The sequence below is a fragment of the Ornithodoros turicata genome, chromosome 1 (assembly GCF_037126465.1).
Source record: "Ornithodoros turicata isolate Travis chromosome 1, ASM3712646v1, whole genome shotgun sequence".
NCBI classification, from domain to species: Eukaryota; Metazoa; Arthropoda; class Arachnida; order Ixodida; family Argasidae; genus Ornithodoros; species Ornithodoros turicata.
This window is the reverse complement of record NC_088201.1, coordinates 227,933,112-227,944,007: the sequence shown is the minus strand read 5'-3', so window position 1 is coordinate 227,944,007 and position 10,896 is coordinate 227,933,112. Positions and strand designations below refer to the sequence as shown.

Sequence of the window (10,896 nt, the reverse complement as noted above, 5' to 3'; positions counted from 1 at the left end):
GTGACGTTTCGGAGCCGTTATGAGGACGGTCGCATTCGTTTCCCGCGGGCTTCGAAAAGCATAGTGCCATTTCGTGCCTCGCGGGCAAATGGCCACGCTATCGGAAGTCGCACGCGAAATCATGGCGTAACTTGGCTTTTGTTTGATGGAGCAGATGAGAAGAGCAGACGCTGATAAGAGCGGCCGTGGAGAGTACGCCGGAAATCTCTTTCTAAAAAAAAAGAAAGAAAACATTAGACACTAGGAACTTAGTACTGCGCGACATCCAGAATAGGAATGGCGCGATGGTGTGAGCGTCCCACGTACTAGTTACGTAGAGTGCCGACGGCGCCTTCCCTCCACTGATCGCTGCGGTCCCTTCACTCCTCCGATTAGAGAGTGTGGTGACGCCGAAACAGAGGGCTCGTTATCTGTGAAGATGGTGAATGGTCTGTCATCGAGGTAGTATCGAAAATGCTTGACGGCCGTGAAGGTAGCGAGGAGTTCAAGTCCAAATGTACAGCGGCGCTCTTCTGTGGGGGAGAACTTTTCGAGAAGAACGCGACAGGTTGCCACTGCCCGTTTCTTACCCTCCTGTAGCAGGCCATTAGATTGCAATACAGTCCTAAACTTTCTTTGGCAGGTACATACTGGTATGTAGACGTTATTGCAGTGAAAATTACAAAAAGGGGATAAATCGACTTATCGCCTTATTGCATACAGAGGTTCAATTAATAACACGCAATAGATTAATGGAGAACCTACCAGCATTGAGTCATATGTGGCGAGGACTCTGCACCCATTCCCATCACACAGATAAAGATCAAGAGCGACAAACTTAAGTCATAACAAATATACAGAGAGCTATGCTTACGCGGTGTGAAGTAGAGGAATGACAAGGAGACCTTTAGCCAGTGGGAAACGAACAATTTGGCACTTGATAGACTCAAGATCCCAACACAACAGTTCATCACCCAGTTCGTTAGCAATGCGTACACCAAGCAAAGAGGAAGACACAGGTGCTACATAAAAGTCACCAAGATTTTTGAAGACGTTACCTAAAATCACATTTCTGCCCTTGTGTTGCAAAATGTTTCTGACCACAACAATGCTCCCATCAATGAGCTCCACTGTACAGTCCGCGTCACATACAGATACAGTACACACAGAAAAAGATGGGAGATCAACCCGTTTATACTGTTTACCACCATGGTCATCTCTACACAAGGGTCCCTCGTTGTGTTCCCATTTGAAAGTAACAATGGCTGAATCGCGGTGCTCAAAACAGAAGCTTCTTTCTTCAGTGATTCAGTTAACCACTTGTGATAGTGGCTTCTATGGAGAGCCAACCACCTGCTTCAGCTCTTTCAAGTAGTTTTCAAAGGGAAAGCATGAAAAGGTGTCAAGGGCACCAAACCGGCGGGCATCGTCAACCAAATGAATTAAGGTGTGAAAATTTAGCACATAAATTTCCTTTCCATAGACTGACTGTCCGTAAGCAACAAAAGAACACAACAGTGACTCTGCAATGTCAAGCATTTCATCAGAAGTACAGCTCTTACTTAAAATATAAATTGCAGCACTTAAAGCTAAGTGCTGGTACACTGCTCTGTCGAGGACTTTTTTCAGTACCAGTGGCCCTGTGTACAACAAAAACTGTCTCCACTCAGTTGCTTTCCACAGTTTGCTATCTACTAAAGAACGGGATTTTCTGTTGAACTCATGAGGGACCATGCTTTTAGACAAAGAAGCCCGTTGGAAATAGCTTGCCTTGCAGGCTGTGACAACTTTGTTTTTGTCACTGGTGATGAGAACCAGAAGCCAGTTACTATCTTTTTCACCACACCCAAGTACACCAAATGCATGCTGTCTAACGGCACCTGGGCAACCAAGTCGACCCCTAGTGTCAAGAGTGGTGACGGTCTGTTGTGGTGTTCTGGATCCTCCTGAAGACTGAAGTTACTACCGGTTCTCCTTCGTGCACCGCGATCCATGTACACAACCTTCCTGCCCTCTGGGAAGTTTTCTCCACGAACGAAACATTTTTCACACGCATTATAGCCTGTATGTCCTTTGATACACTTCACGAACGCATCGCGGTGTATCGCACACAATGGAATGAAGTGACATAGTATAGAGCTTATTGCGGTGCGAGAATCCTTCAGCCATAAGCACTTTCATCTCTGAAATGAATTGCGCCAAATAACACACAGTTTGGTTTTGATTTTCCACAATAAATGGCAGCTGCAAATGGTTTAAGGTGGATGCACCCGACAACAGCAATGAGGATGGGCCAAAAACATGTGTTTTGACTGCGGTACAGTGGTAAGCCATCAACATTTATCTGCAAATCTAAATTTTCAGAAACAAATTTAACGCAGTTGTCAATCAACCTCTTAATGCCATTCAAAATTCCTAGGTAGATGAATTCACCACCACAGCACGAGGTAACATTTGTGCTCCTGGGTGTTGATAATAGTGTTCGTGCATCAAGAGGCAGTTCGTTGTGGTGCGGATGAAGAATACTTAGCAGAGTAGAAAGGTGTTGAAGGGGAATTTGAGTCTGTTTGGCCAATAGGGCAAGCTATAAAGCTAGAGTTCTTGTTTCTGGGCTGCTGGTGCTCTCATTCCCAGGGCTCCTGTCAGTGACAGGGACATAAGAGTTAGTCTTTGTATCCCTTGTTTACATTGTGTAATACCACTGCCACACGGACTAGTACAGTGTCACCTTCAACGAGCGACAATTGCACTTAGTTAGGAAAAAAAATTAGCCGGAGACCTTTGGCTGTACGTAGTGTTTGTAAGTGCTGGAACGTCTCCATGCCAGTGCTGGGCAGCTGTTTCGGCCTTTTTTGGGCCACCGTCAGCAGTACGACAGCAGGCAACGTTTGGGGTGGCGTCAGAAGGTTACGTAGCACGCGATTCCTCCCGTCAGGGTGAGTGACTGACCACTGAAAGCCCAGTCCGAAGCCAGTGCTGTACGTAAGGAAAAAAAAATAGCCGGAGCTCTTTGGCTATATGTATAGCATACGTTTGAGCACTCACAAACACTCACACTTAGTGGCATTCGTGTGCTATCACACGATATCTTTTAGTGACACGCGACAAGTGTACTAAGGCTTTAGGGAGTTCCCCAAACTTATTTCACTTCTCTTCGGCCAACCGAGTGCGTAGCCTCGACGGCAGGCTTAGTGTTACGGCTAAAAATAATAAAAAAGCGAGGGCCCTGACTCTACAATACTGTTGACAACGTGTTTATCTTATTTTAGTACAGTGCGACATTGTGCTGAAAAAAAAATTCATTACTCTCGTTAACAGTCTGTGAAAGCTTTGCGGTCTGGCAATTTTTGTTGTGACACATGATTGAGGCCAGTTTGTTCTATTTTGGAAGAAGATTTGAAGAATGGGTTTCTAAATCAAAGAAAACCATTCTCCGGAAGGTACCGTGGCACACGTAAAAAAATTGCAGCAAATTAATGTTATACATCGTAATTGCAATCATCGCTTAAGTGACACGTAAGCCGTGTATAAAGCACCTACTGAAAGTGACATTCACTTGGTTGGCGTGCACCTCATGAGAGTGACACTAAATTAGCTCGTGTGACAGGATTAGAGCTGTACGTAACGCGTTACTGTTTTTGGTAACTAACTAACGACTTAGTTCCGTCCTAAATAATGTAACTAATAACGTACTTAGTTGCAAAAATTGGTAACGCGTTAGTGCAAGTTACTTGTTGTTCCTTTCTTGCTCACTGTCACCAACCACGACCGCCAGTTGTGGTTTCCCCGCGCACATGGCGGTATTCCACGAGGCTGAAGCACGCAGAAAAATCCACAGCGAAGAAAAAGGCCTTTCGAAGCAGCGAAAAGAAAAGCAGAGCGCAACGCCATTTTCATTACTCTGGTGTCCACAGTGTTTCAGTACACGTCAAGGCGTTCCTCCTTTCAAGTATTCACTGCGCTCAGGGCGTTTAGTGCTTTGTCTCTGTACTCGGGAACTCATGTGAATGATCATGTGAAGGCCTCCTTACTAATGAACCCCATTTTTTCCTGAAAATCCCTCTTGTGGATCACCGCCTTCAACCCTGTTCTTTGGTGTACATTTAGTCTAGGGCTTAATGGAAACGCGGGCTGACAGTGTACATGAGACAACCATATATGTAGGTAGATGGGTAGAAATCCAGCGAACCGGTAGAATGTAGGAAGGGAGTTGCCTCAGGACAGAAGCCGCTTCTGTAGAAGAAAGAAACGGCTTCTGTCCTGAGGCAACTCCCTTCATATATGTAGGTGATATACATAGGTCATGCTTTCGTATTTCTGCTGTTTGGTATGCAAATGTAACGTATAGAAGTAACTCCTTACATCCAAGTAACGAGAACGCGTTCCTTTTATTTGTAAGTAACGGCTAACGTGCTTGGTTACTATTTTTTCGAAGGAACGAGTAACGGATTAAGTTCCTTTTTTTTGTGGCAATGTGTACAGCTCTGGACATATTAGAACATCTTGAGCTTGCAGACACGTAAAAGGGCAACACAACGCAACATGAAGGCTCACAATCACACACTAAGAATGGATTTAGGACATAGAACAGAAGAGGACAAACGTTGCAAATTCACTCAACCATCCCTGATTTCTTTTAAAAAAAATTGTGATTAGTTGTTCTCATGCAGAGCACTCGCCCAGCTAAACATTTTTGTGGTGCAGGCATGAAGCTACAACACACAATAGTACAGACAAACGAGAACACACCATGATCGGTGTCGACAACTCGAGGAGGGACATGGGGACAAAAGGAAATTGTTTACATCACGTGCAAGCCACAGGAGAGATCTCTTGTGCAGGAATGTGCATCTTTTTTAAGTTCACACCAAACTCTCTTGACTTGGTATCAAATTGCATGTCACTATACGTGCAACTGAAGGGAAGCTATTGGTGTGAAATGACTATATTCTCTGGATTTTGCCTGGACGATACATGCGTGCAGCAACAGCGCTTCGCGAAGTTAATGTATAGCAAACTAACTTCCATTTCTGAAGGTACACATGGTAATGCGATGTCGGTATTGTCTTCGCAGTCAGTACTAAGGCACCAATCCCTGAAGAAGATTCTGAAACCTGTCAGTTTCACGTCATATGACTTGAAATGGGATTCTTACGAAAAGTCTTCGCAATCATATGCCTGATCACATGGCTTGGTAGTAGGGCTCCAACTGCAGTACAATACAATGTATTAGCTCACTGCCAGGGGATTAATTTTGGTCCGAAAATAAAGAGAACTCCTCCAGGTATGAATGGGTACTAACAAGTCAAATGTTGTACACAAGTACTACACGTAAGAAAATCATTAGTGTTGTGAAAGAGGATTCACGTGCTCTACTGAAACGACATAATCACGTCAACTCATATTCGAGCGGGAACTCGTCGATACACGCAGTCAGGTTTTACATACGAATTCGGTAGCAGTGCAGAATGGGAGACACTCACGCATGCTGTTCCGGAGCTCTGTCATGCTTGCCGTTGATCGCAGCGACGTGGACCTCGTCACTGCTAAGTCACCGGAAAAAAAATGGAACTGGTGAGGAGCGAAGCAGAAGTGAACAGAAAGTTTCGAAAATCGTGGACTTGAGTCCTTACCATGGAGAGTACTGCTGTTGGCACAACTGTAAACGTTTACCGTCCGCACCACCACTGCGAAGTTAAAAATTAGCTGGGGTTATAGACTAGCTACTATCGAATTCGCGTAGTTGTGTTTCGATTTCGAGACGTACGAGGCCTCGGCGAATGATGACGGACTGTGGAGCGAGTCAGAGTCTGTCGGCGCATATATCTCTCGCATACGGCCCTCAACACGTCTTTTGCGGTTCCTCCGCGCCTGCCTTGCAGAGGATCCCCTTCCGAAATTATCGGACATGTCAAATATACCAAAAGACAAACGCGGACCACGCCGTATTATCGTGCATGCACGACAATACGGCGTGGCGGCGTGGCTGGCTGATGATAATGATGATGATGATCCTGGAGTCTATCCGATAACAACAGCAATGACGGTTAGAGTTCGGCGCACGTTTGTAGGGAATAAATATTCTAGCGTCAGTTAAAACTACATTTCGCATCGCTGCAGGTAGGTATTTTTAGAGGAAGTTATGTAAGCATTTTCTGCGGTTCTAAATCCAATCCAGTCCAAGTTCGCTGCTTCAAACCGGGAATCGGAAGATGTTGGAGCGGTTGTGGTACACGCCTGCACGTCAATTGGCAGTTTGATGTAGCTGTCATTGGTATATCTGCTTCAGCCACGTCCTTCTGCAGTTCTACCTCTCGGGTGCATACGCGTAAGTATCAGTAAGAGCCTGTACAGCTTTTGATAGCGTTTCAGGAACGTACTCATGGCGCGTCTCCTCACCGCCCGGTCGCGCTGTGAAACCGAAAGGTGTATGGCATAAAATAATTATCAGTAACAGCAGGTGAAAGTTAGCAGCAGCCAGACTACAAGCTAAGTCATAACAACACTTCAATTGAACCCAGTATTTCATTTTGTAGAAGTGAAACTGGAACACGCGAATATTGCGTCCACTTTTATATTTGAGCTTCAACCCCTAGCCACATGTTTTCAGTCGTGTATTTTGCCAAATAGTGTGTACGAATTCAACTGTTTTCATTTTTATTGTGGCAGGAGCCTACCGAAACTTCGATGCGTCACCTCGACGCCTTTAGTTGGCGTCTGCGTTCGTTCGGCGTCTTCGAAAAGCAATGTGAGCCGCATTGAATTATAAATGTGCCTACACTAACATTGTTGTTGATGATTGTATTGCATTTCGTTTCGATCCTCTTTCGTTATCATGTCCCTGGTTAGAAAGCGGCAGGCAGACAAAACTGCAGTTATGTATCCCGAGTACATCGCAGCTGCTGTTGGAATTAGTCAATTCAAAACTCACTCCTTGTGCAAGATAAGTGTGACCATCATTTAAGTTTATATCTAGGACAAGATGTATTGCATGCTGGAGACACAAAATTGACAACAGTAATAGATTGTTCGGTATACTTAGCTGTATGAATATATTATGGCCTTCTGATATGGTGTTTGAATCGCAAGTGAGGATGGTTTTGAGCTACAATTTTCATATCGTACTTTTTCTGCAGGCGAAATGAGTGGACAGTCGCATGCAGAGTTTTCGGTAGTACACTTCGTGTGTGAAAATTCAGTTGAAATTGTTCCGAGAGCATGGGTTTCGAAAGATAAAAAGACAGCAGTGCTGTGGCCATCATACACCTCCATGAGACTGAAGAGGGCCATAGAAAAGCAAGAAAATCCGCAAAGCACATGGGTAACCTACAGTTGCCGAGTCATCTTCTCTGGAGGTTAGCCTTTTACTTGTTTGTATTACTGTACATGCAGTTCGCTTTATCTTGGTCTGACATCAGTGGCCATTATATGCAGATTACCGAAGTGCCCTTAGGGAAGCTGAGGAAGCAGAATACGTAACAGATCTTAATGCTGATGCAGAGTCTGAGGGTATGACACTTAATGCTATGCTTAGGCATATTCATAAATATGCTCTCAATCTGCAGCTTCAGTGTCACAAACTCCATCAGCGTCGTCGCAAGCACTGGCGTATCGAGCACGGAGTCCTGCTGCCTCACTGCTTAGCAACAGTACACGCTCTGGTATGTGTAAGCATGCGAATACATTAGTTACTGTACTACTCTGGGGAGCACTGCACAATTCTAAGCATAAACATGCATGTATATGCCCTTAAATGTGCTCTCAATATACAGCTTCACCCTCACAAGCTCCGGCTGCACCATCACAAACACATGGACCACAGAGCGCTACTATTTCGCCGCTTTGCAGCAGTACGCACTCTGGTGAGTCTCAATATCGGAATGCATTGGTCACTGCACTTTTTGAAGAACACTGCATAATTCTCAGTATGAACTTGAATTTTGCATATGCACCTAAATGTACTCTCAATATATCACTTTCACAAACTCCCACTGCACCCTCAAAATACTATGGAGCAATGACCACTACTAGTTCACTACTTGGTGACAGTACATACTCTGGTAAGACGAAACATCGGAATGCATTGGGCACTGTACTTCTCTGAAGCACTGCACAATTATCAGTATCAACTTGCATTAATTCCAGATATTCCTGGATCGTTCCTCAACCAACATGCCTCAGATGGTGAGTGACTGCTTGCTTGTGCTGTCTTATGTGGACACTACAGATATTGTGCCCTGTGCGACTCAACGAGTTTTATCTCACACTTTTTTTGCAACACTTCAGAGACAGATGACAGTGATGCGCAAAAGGAAACCAGTCACATCCGCACCTTGTTGCAGAAGCATATCCTATCAACGGATGATTTGTCACTCCCGGACAGTTTTTTCTATCCTGCCTGTAACAGACGACAATGGCTTGCAGGCAGTAGAGCGAGCTCTCAGAGACGACACAAACTTCAAGGCATTTGTACGCTACATGCATTTGACGAGGGCGAATAGCTAAATTGACATTTTGCTATACAGGTTACGCAGCTTTGGACACCAGGTGGCTCCAACAGTGCGGAGTGTACTAGACACATACTCAGGAGGCTCATGACCCTCGAGTTTGCGTCAGGAATGTGTTATTCTGGACACAACGCCAACAAGTGTTTAAAGAGCTTCATATGTCCCGTCTTCTGAATAGTGAGTTTGGAAAAGGTTTTGTTCACAGTCTTCAGTATTACCAAGATCCATTACTAGGTTTTTGCCACCTCCTGATGTGCATGCCACGTAATCCAAGTTTAATTACGTAAATTTTTCCGGACTGAACTCGAAAATTTACCAAGTAAATGTCACTTTTTTATCCCACCAACATGAAGAGCGTGCCGAATTCACTCAAATTAATGGTAATTGACAGTGATATTCACGACCTATCCCATCGAAAAATATTGCAGAACATCATGCTTTTCCGAGCACCGAACCATAACGCACGATGGGTAGAAATCCAGCGAACCGGTAGAGATGTAAGAAGGGAGTTGCCTCAGGACAGAAGCTGCCGATATTTCGCACGATGACTTTTTGAGCGCAATCACTCGCACTCCGACGAAAGGAGGTTCCAAAGCCAGCCCACAGGGTGATAGTAGAAAAAGTAAGTAAAATTGGGAGAGGGATAGCCTTATTCGAGCGAAAGTGAGATGCGATAAGCCATGCCTGTGTTATCTCTTTCTGCGGTGCCGGAGTGGGCTGGGTTTCCAACCTCCTTTCGTCGGAAAGATAATGAATGCGCCGAAAGATTGATCGCGCGCAATTCCCTGGGAGTTCCGTAGAGCATGATTTTCAGCTTTTGTTTTCCGATACGATAGCTCCTCAATATTCCTGTCAATTATCATTAATTTGAGTAAATTCGCCACGCTCTTCACATTGGGGGAGTAAAAGAGTGACCTGTACTTGGCAACTTTCCGAGTTGAGTTCGCAAAAATTTACGTAATTAAACTCAGGTTACATGGCACGGACATGAGGAGGGGGCAACAACCTAGTGAGAACAAATGCCGTTTACTGCATGATTCTATGTGGCACACTTTTTTTTTTAAATTAAAATTCCATGACACGTTTTCTGGGACACCCTGTATATGAACTTTTATGGCTTCTTTTTTCAATCGGGTTTGTGCGCCCTCCGGTAGACATCACAGTGTTTGATGGGCACAGTTCAAAATAAATTATTATCACTATTATTATTATTACAATTACCATCATCGTGAAGTGAACTGTTTGAACCTCCCGTGAATGTCGTTAGACTGCCACACGCCCAGTGTCACAAGCCTTTCGGCTTAGACTGGCCTGCTGTATTTTGAAATTGTGTATAGTATGAGAAAAATAAAAGTTATTATTATTATTACTATTATTATTATCATTGTTATTACTATCATCATCATCATCCTATAGCACCAACAACTTAGGAAGCATTCTTGCTTTCCGGGCTTGCGATAGCGGGATGGTTTTTCCGACCTTTCACACTACACATACTACAGGCACTGCGCTTTGTTCTCCTTTCAAAGCAGAAACTTTTAGAAGCTCAATTCCGATGGCGTTGTGGACGTAGAATCAATTCCAGCGGTCGAACAGCTTCGGCAGCAGTGATTAAATAACATCAACAAACTCCACGAGGTTAGCGTCGCACCCTCGTCGGGCAATATTAAAATCGACCGAGACCATTTTATATACTTGTACTTGGACGACAAAGACGACAAACAACTTGTTAATGCCTACGAATGATCAATGGAGTCAACTTCCTTGAAGTGATGGTTACTGGTACATCGTGGAACCACAGTGTACATGTCGCGAGTAGGACGCTGGACCCAAATCATTGTTGTTTATTCTCGACAAATAATACAGTTCGAGTCTGAGATACTCTTCGACAAACTTTGTTGCGGCAAAAACTTTCTTTGCAAATTGAGTTGTGAATGACGCATAATTCAGCTACATTTCAGAGAACGTTGAAGCCTGTTTTTCTATTCGCATGTAAAGTAAGTCAGTTATCATCGCCTTGTATATAACTCTGCGTGGACTGCATTTTTACGTCGATGTAGTTGTCCTTCTTTTATGATAATGCGCAAAACATCGTGGACGCTTCCACGTTGATGTCTGATTCTCTTTCCTCCTATATAGTTATCCGATTAGATGCCGGTATAGTTATCAGTGCTTTATGTTAATGTGTAAAGCAGCGTTACTGCCGTGCTACTCTTTTGTTCTCCATTAGACCGATACTCTTAAGGATGTAGAAGGCCTCTTGTAGAAGGTGTTACAGCTAACGCTTCCGATTGTCCCCTGTGCTGTGCAACGTGCATGTTATAAAAAGGCGGATTATTTGAATGGCTAATAAGCATTAGTTATGATTAGTTAGTTATCATTAGTGAAAGTCAAGGAGCAGAGGGGGGGG

General features: G+C 44.2%; 1 long non-coding RNA gene across 1 annotated transcript; it reads right to left on the bottom strand.

Moving 5' to 3' along the window:
* Nucleotides 1-140: 140 nt before the first annotated feature.
* LOC135377113 (uncharacterized) lies at nucleotides 141-5,669 on the bottom strand. The gene is made up of 3 exons (XR_010418040.1): nucleotides 5,613-5,669; nucleotides 5,463-5,525; nucleotides 141-211 (listed from the first exon to the last, which is right to left on the bottom strand). It is a non-coding gene; the product is annotated as an uncharacterized LOC135377113 (long non-coding RNA).
* Between the last annotated feature and the right edge of the window lie 5,227 nt (nucleotides 5,670-10,896).